Genomic DNA, 7,906 nt, shown 5'->3' with positions numbered 1-7,906 from the left:
GTAAGTGATTACAGTTACATTTATTTTGTAATTAAATTATGTAACGCCATTACATGTAACTAGTTACACCCCAACACTGTATATATATATATATATATATATATAATTTTTGTTTTGTTTAATTGCAAATGTAAAGTCTGATGGGCTTATAAGGCACATGTGTATGCTCACTTGTTTTCCCAAAAAGCCAGCTATGTGGAAATGCTTCACCTTTTTAGATAAAATAAGCACTTTTGTTTATTTATTTATTCATTTATTTGATTAGTCAACCTAACTAATTAAAGAACTGCTGATCAGATTGAGCAAATAGGGATTACAGTTTTATTATATGATTTTTTTTTCAGCATCCATTCAACAACAAAACCTTTAATCCAGATTTTTTCTGTTATATCTAGAATCTCGCTGGGTGTCCATATAAATAAACAGTGTTGGGAAAAGTTACTTCTAAAAGTAATGCGTTATAATATTGCGTTACTCCCTTAAAAAGTAACTAATTTACTTTACCTAGTTACTTATGAAAAGCAATGCATTACATTACATTTGTGTTATTTCTTAAACCAGGTCTTGGCTTGCTTGTTTGTTTTTAAGAGGAAAAAGTTCTATTCTATTTTGACACCAAAAACGAAATGAATCCGATTAGGCTGAAGGAAATGTAAATTCTCATATGTACAATAGAGGGCATAGAAACCTTTCAGCTGTCCTGCCATTATAGATTGCATGCGGAATAGGATGCAGAAAAAGATCATATTCTGAGTTTGCATTTCACTGTTTTTATTCATTTTGAGGAATACTGGATCTGTTTTTGTGCAGGTGGCAAGGCAACAAGTCAGCAGCCTAAGCTTTTGGACGCAGCCTTCCAAACCCCAGTATGTTTGCATTATCAGGATGGCACCTGATTTTTGTTTTTTAGCAACTGTTGCAAGGTAATGACTATGCAGGAGAAAATGGATAATAGAGGAAGAAGATGGATGGATACTGCTGCTTGCTCACCTTTGGATTTTGAAAACATGGTTTTGATTCCAAAGCGCCAACACAGAATGTGTTACAAATGCAATGCAAAGGTCCAAAAGAATGAGGGAGTCCACATGAACCACTCTTTTTAAAACACTGATTACATAATCAAAATGGACCTAATTCTGATGTCAAACAAACCTGGGTGTGCACCAGAAGTGCTAGGCTGAAAACCCCCTGAATGTCATGTAAAGTGTTTCTGCCCTGCATCTTCCAGGTTGGCACAAGTTATAGTTGACTACTCTGATTAATTTTACCATGGTGTAGGGTCAAAGAATTTGCAGTTAGCATTAGGAATTAAGACAAGGTGGCATTGGCCAGTCATAGGTCTGCTATTGGGTGTGCAGGGATAGCATCACGCCCTCGATCCAATCATGCATACACTGCACATGCTTAGTAATAGAGCAGTGGGGAGAAGGTTGTTGCTCTCAGGTTTCTTATGCGACATCCAGTAGTCCCCAGGACTGCTGGATGAAAGGAAATTTGAATGGGGTGCAGCCTGTTGAAGCTTGGGGAGCCTCTCTAAAACCAAAGACCACATACAGGATTATGAGGTCCCAGTTATGCCTATCTTCAGCTACCATTTGTCGGAGCATTGGCTGCTCTGTTTTCTGTTGGAACCGGCTAAGCCCCAGCCAGTTTCCTCTAAACAGCAGCAGCACCAGCAGATCTTTTGGGTCTGTGGGCATAGGGTTGTTGTCTCATAGGGTATCAAAATGGCTCTGAGTGTGAAGGCATATTAGCTGGCTTATGAGGGCCGTCCATCTCTTCTCTCTTCACCGTGTCTCTCCACTGAGTGGTTTTGGATAGCTCCATGGCATCGATGAGGTTGGTGGAGGCCTTGGAGGATTGCCACTTTTGGTTCCCTCTGTTAGTAGCCATAGTCTCACCATGGGGGAAAGCTGAGCCGACTTTATACACACTGGAGTGTGCTAGGTGGTGGATACCAAGAACAGCCCAACATGGCCAAAGATCTCTCTTTTCAGCACAGTAATCATTTGCGGTGGAGCCAGAAACAAAAAGGTCCATTCAGTGGGGGCCCAGTGTTTGCGCTCAGCCAGCACAGCAAGCGTGTTCAAGATGTCCTCAACATCCTCCTTGTTATTGTATTCCAAAGTACCTACCTCTCTGAAGAGTGTGCCTTTGCTGGGACTGCTCGTGCCTCAGCTTCCACCCTCAGGTGCACTAACTCGGTGGACTGAAATCTCGGCAAGAAATGCATGTGTGTAGACCAGCCACAGGCTAGAGGCTGATGCCATTGAGAGTAGCCAGTGGGCTGAACTGCCATTTTCTTAGATAGTGCAGAAGCTACAGTAAGAAAAAGTAGGATGGCACATCATACTGTATATGCAAGGGTCAAAAGGGCATTCACGTAGCTCAGGAGTTCTCAACTCTGGCCTTCGAGGTCCGCTTTTCTGCAGAGATTATCTCCAGCCTTGATCAAACTTTCCTTGCAGCAGATAACATTTCTCTCCAAGAAGGAACATAGTTGTGAAGAGACCACTTTTTCTAGTATTTGTGACAGAAAATAGAGATTTGAGATATGTCAGTAGTTGAATAATTCTCTAAAAATTATTAAAATTAAAGTGGATAGTTTTTTTAATTCAAAGGTTTAATTACAGCCAGCTTGAAAGTTTTTGGGATATATCATAATAATAATAATGATGAATTAATAACATTAAGAATAGGTTCTAAAACTTCCCAAAGCATCTCTTTCAATGGCTTGGTAGGCATAGGGTCTAACATACATGTTGTTGGTTTAGAATGATTTAACAAGTTTAAACAATTCTTCCTTTCTTTTCACCTTTAGCAAAGAATGAATGGAATTGTTCCTCAGGGGACCTGCAGTGGACTGTCTGATGCAATACTATGGCAGATGGTTGCATGGATATAATATTCTCTCTGATAATATCATAGTATCTTGCTAAAATATCATGTTAATAAACAACCTCTTTTATGTCACGTGCTTATGAAGGTCCTTATAACATAATGTGTTTGTGTAAGCATTTAAATAAATAAAATATCATGATCCATATGTGTTACCTTGTGTTGAGCCTTAGGTCGTGCAACCACCAGCAGCGCTTGAGCTTCGCCTCCAGCCTCGGATAACTTTGCTCCATTTTGGCCCGTCGACCAGTCAGCTCCGCCTTGGCTTCTCCCACCTTCAGCTCCGAATTATATCTCATGTTTAACTACTGTAGAGGCATCAGATCCAGCGGCAAATCCCAGAAGTTCTGGCCGAGGTAAGGCTGCTCTCGGCGGGTTCATGAGCGCTGAATGGCTGCTGACGTCCTGGAGCTCACATCTCCGAAAACGTCGAAGCACATTTTCAAATAGATGTTATCTTTATTAACAAAGTGCATATTTGAAGTCTAAACATCTACATTCTCGCCTAAAACACTCTTAAAACTACATTCCGTGACACAAAAACAGTATCATTTATAAAATGATAGTGGATTTAGGATTTAGCCAAGACACTCACTGTGAGAAACACTGCAAGCGGAGTGATACAGATGCTGAAGTGGTTGGAGTTCTGCTAACACTAGAATATCGCACGGCTGGAAAGGCTCTCAGCCAATCAGAATCGAGGATCAGAAAGCACTTGTATATAAATATATCAGTTGCGTGTTTCTATTAACGAAGTAGTTGCTTCATAAATGTAACGTATTGAAAATGTTTCAAAACAATATGTGGAGAAAAGGAACACATGATAATGAATAATATGGAAACATCACAGAGGCATATTATTCATCATGCCATCGTTGAGAAGGACATATGTATCATTTCCAAGAATGTGTCATCAGCATTCGTTAAAAGTGAATGGACATTTGTATTGTCTCAGTTACACATCTTGATGTTTATTACTAACGACATTATTTATTTGGTTTGTAGTAATTAACATTGCAATGTGTAATTGATTAAAAAAGACAAAATGTAAAAAAAAAAAAAAACAAGTACATTATATTAGACTAGCACAATAGTTTATTCACTCACATTACTTCAGTCAGGCCTCTAAACAGCTCAGACAATTTATCTTATTACATAAACTGTAATTTCTTTTGAAAAGGTTGGGCTGGACATACAGAAATATTTTTGAACATTTTCAAAACGATATGCGATTTGTGAATCTTCATACATGCGCCACCTAGTGAAACCAAATATCTCAGGAGCCCAATATATTGTAACACCAGCGGGCAAAGGATTCTGCTTGGTCTTAAAGCATTATGTTAAATCTCACTGTTTCCAATTTAGTTTGATATAGGTATGATCTCTGATGTTTATCGGTGGATCTATGAAAAGTCCCCAGGGCCTCTGTTGGATTATACAGCGCGTCACTGTATCTGTTTTGGGACTTTGACAGGAGTTGTACTCTGGTACTGATGACTACAAACTCCTCTGCATTCAGCGGAAATATATTGCATTACATTCCCCCCTTTTAATATCTTATGTGTTTCATTGTGTATATTGATCATTTACGTGCTTTTAGTTAATGCATGGCCATGGGGTCTTGGCATCAACATGACAACAACCTGATCAAATGATTGACAGACAGAGAACGTATGATTAGCGCGTTTTTCAATATTATTCTCACACCTATTTCATTGATCTCTGTCAGGTAATAGGTACATTTTGTGTGTAGAAAAATAGCTGTCAATGGCACGTTTCGATATGCCTATATTTATTTTCTCATGGCGTTACCCTCCTCCAGGAGGCGCTGTGGCGGGGATTCGTGGTTAATGATCGCGTTTGCGTTTGAGGGAGAGACGTCGGGAAGAAACCATAGATGAAGAAACGCAGCAGCGACACTAAAGAGTGTCCAAACATGTCAATATTCACACCTACTAACCAGATCAGGCTAACAAATGTTATTATGACAGGCTCGTTGTGTTTATTCTGTTATTATAGCTATTATAACAGTTTTAAACGTGTTAAATTAGAGTTACAACACTTTTTGAGGGATCTGTATTGTGTCTTTGCTTGTTTATGTTGATACTGCTGTTACAGTGTCAAATGTGTGATATGTAATTTTTTGTTTTTGAGGGTGATCACATACAAGACCTCTTTCAGTGATCAAATTAAGAGTTTATTTGACTCTATTGATTGATTTCGCTGTGATTTATTATGATGGAATTAGTAGATTTATAATTAGCAATTTTCAACTCGCAAAGCCCCGTTTGAAAAACTCTGTCTTAAAGGAGTAACTCCCCCTAAAAATTAAAATTAGCTGAAAATGTGCTCATCCTCGGGCCATCGGAGATGTAGATGAGTTTGTTTCTTCATCAGATTTGGAGAAATGTAGCATTGCATCAGTGTCTCAGCAATGGATGCTCTGCAGTGAATGGGTGCCGTCAGAATGAGAGTCTGATAAAAACATCACAATAATGCACACCACTCCAGTCCATCAGTTAACATCTCGATTAGACAAAAGCTGCGTGTTTGTAAGAAACATTCTGACGGCACCCATTCACTGCTGAGGATCCATTGGTGAGACACTGATGCAATGCTACATTTCTCCAAATCTGATGTCATAGAAATAACAATTTCATGATCACTTTGTCATTTTCTTAATTGTCATTAATGTAATGTTCACAAATCAACGTTGCTTAGTTTTTTTGTTGTTGTTTTAGGGAGAAGGATCTTGATGAAGTCCTGCAAACAAACACAGTGTTTGTCAATGTGTCTAAGGGTCACGCGCTTTCGGCACAGACGACCTGACAGAAATATGGAAACAGGTGAATTTGCTGTTGTGTACAGCTGCTTTAAGATCTGGTCAGTCCTGACTGTGTGTCGACCTCATAAGAAGACGGTTTTTATTAACATAACAATGTACACTTTGGATTATCGTGCTTCACCTGATATTAATGTGCCATTGTTTTGACATCTATTTATGTGTATTGTATATGGGTCAAAGACATTAAGATGTCCGCATCAAAAGAAATGTACAAAAGTGATTTTATGTCCATTGAAAGCACATTAAATGTAAGTAAAATGTCTACTTTTAAGGTTTCAAATAAGTTTTTGGAGAATAAAATGTCAAAATTTGGTTGAAATAATGTTACATTGTCATTCAGTGTAACGCAATATTTACGTAAAAATACAAACAACATGCTTATTCTGACTTGTACATATTAAAATTTATAAAATAATAAGGGAGCATATTAAATTTGATTGAGTTTTAAATGAGTAAAAAATTCTTACTGACAAATGGGCAAAACCTAGGATAGTGGCACATTTAAAAAATGTAAAATTACAACGAATTAGTATTTGAGGTGAAAGTAATTAGTCTTTTAATGTGTCATAAATTGATTTTTGTTGGAAAGTAATTAGTCTTTTAATATGTCATAAATTGATTTTTGTTGTAAATATGCCTGACAAGATTGTTACACTGAATGATATTTTAGTGGGTGTCTTCTGTAAATCAGGGGGAAATGTATGATATTTATTTTCGGCTCGGAAAAACAAAAACAAAATTGCAATGAAATTAAACAGAAAACTTAAAAAAAAAATTGGGGGGAAAAACAACAACAATTTAAAGCAGTATTACATTTATTGTTTTTATTTACGTCTTTGAGCCATGTATATGTACATGTATTTATATATATATATGTAATATTTTAGTTTTTTTCCAGCAACTTTGCCACTTAACCAGTGTTTCTCAATCCTGTTCACTTTAGCACATTTTGGGTGTCTGATTCAACTCACCAGCTCATTAGTACAGAGCTCCATGACCTGGAGACATTGTGAGGGTGCATCAGGTTAGTGAAACACCTAAAATGTAAGCCATCAGCAGCAGGTTCGAGAAACACAGCACTAAAGTGAAAAATACTATGATTTGATAGTTATAAAAACATCACTCCTTCCCAGTATTCAAGTTATATTTAAGCTTTTGGGTTCATTGACAGTGATGTACAGTAAATAAATATCCCACTATATTAACGCTACAGTTAATCTGTTCCTTGAATGGTTTTGGCTACTAAACTAGTAGTAAATTAGTTACCTCTGCCAGTCAATGCATAGCACTTTCAGCTACATTACCATTTGTGGTTGGGGGATTGGGGGATTTTTTAAAATCTATGTTTTTCTGTTATGCTCACCATAGCTGCATTTATTTTACATATTTTAAAATATAATTTATTCATGTGATGCCAAAGCTGCATTTTCAGCAGCCATTACTCCAGTCTTCAGTGTCACATGATCCTTCAGAAATCATTCTTCATTCTTCATGTTGACTTCAATAAACTTTCCCTATTATTATCAATGTTAAAAACAGTACTGCATGGTATCTTTGCGGAAACGATGCATTTTTTTGAGGATTTGATGAACAGCATTTATTTTAAAATAGAAATAAACAGCATTTTTATTTTAAAAAATAGAAATAATTTGTGACATTATAAATGTATTTACTGTTACTTTTGATCAATTAAATGCATCCTTGCTGAATAAAAGTATTAATTTCTTTGATTTCTTTCCAAAAAAAAAAAAGTAATAAATAAAAATGTACAATCCTAAATTTTAGTCCCCAAATTTTGAATTATAGTGTGTAATGTTTTCAAAAGATATATTAGCTAAATGCTGTTCTTTTGAATTTTAAATTCATCAACGAGTTCTGGAAAAAAAAAAAACTGTTCACAGAAATAAATGACATTTTAACAGATATTCACATAGAAAACAGCTGCTTTAAATTGTAATAATATTTTACAATATTAGTGTTTTGTTTTTAGACTTCTTTAAAAACATAAAACTAAAACTTTTGACACACACACACACACACATTTTTTTTTGTGAATTGTGGAGACATCCCATAGGCGTAATGTTTTTTTACTGTACAGACCGTATATTCTATTGCCCTACACCAACCCTACCCCTAAACCTACCCCTCACAGGAAACTTTCTG

Source organism: Sinocyclocheilus anshuiensis, unplaced genomic scaffold (genome assembly GCF_001515605.1).
Source record: "Sinocyclocheilus anshuiensis isolate Anshui unplaced genomic scaffold, SAMN03320099.WGS_v1.1 scaffold482, whole genome shotgun sequence".
In the NCBI taxonomy this organism is placed as follows: Eukaryota; Metazoa; Chordata; class Actinopteri; order Cypriniformes; family Cyprinidae; genus Sinocyclocheilus; species Sinocyclocheilus anshuiensis.
Note: the sequence above shows the minus strand (reverse complement) of the source record.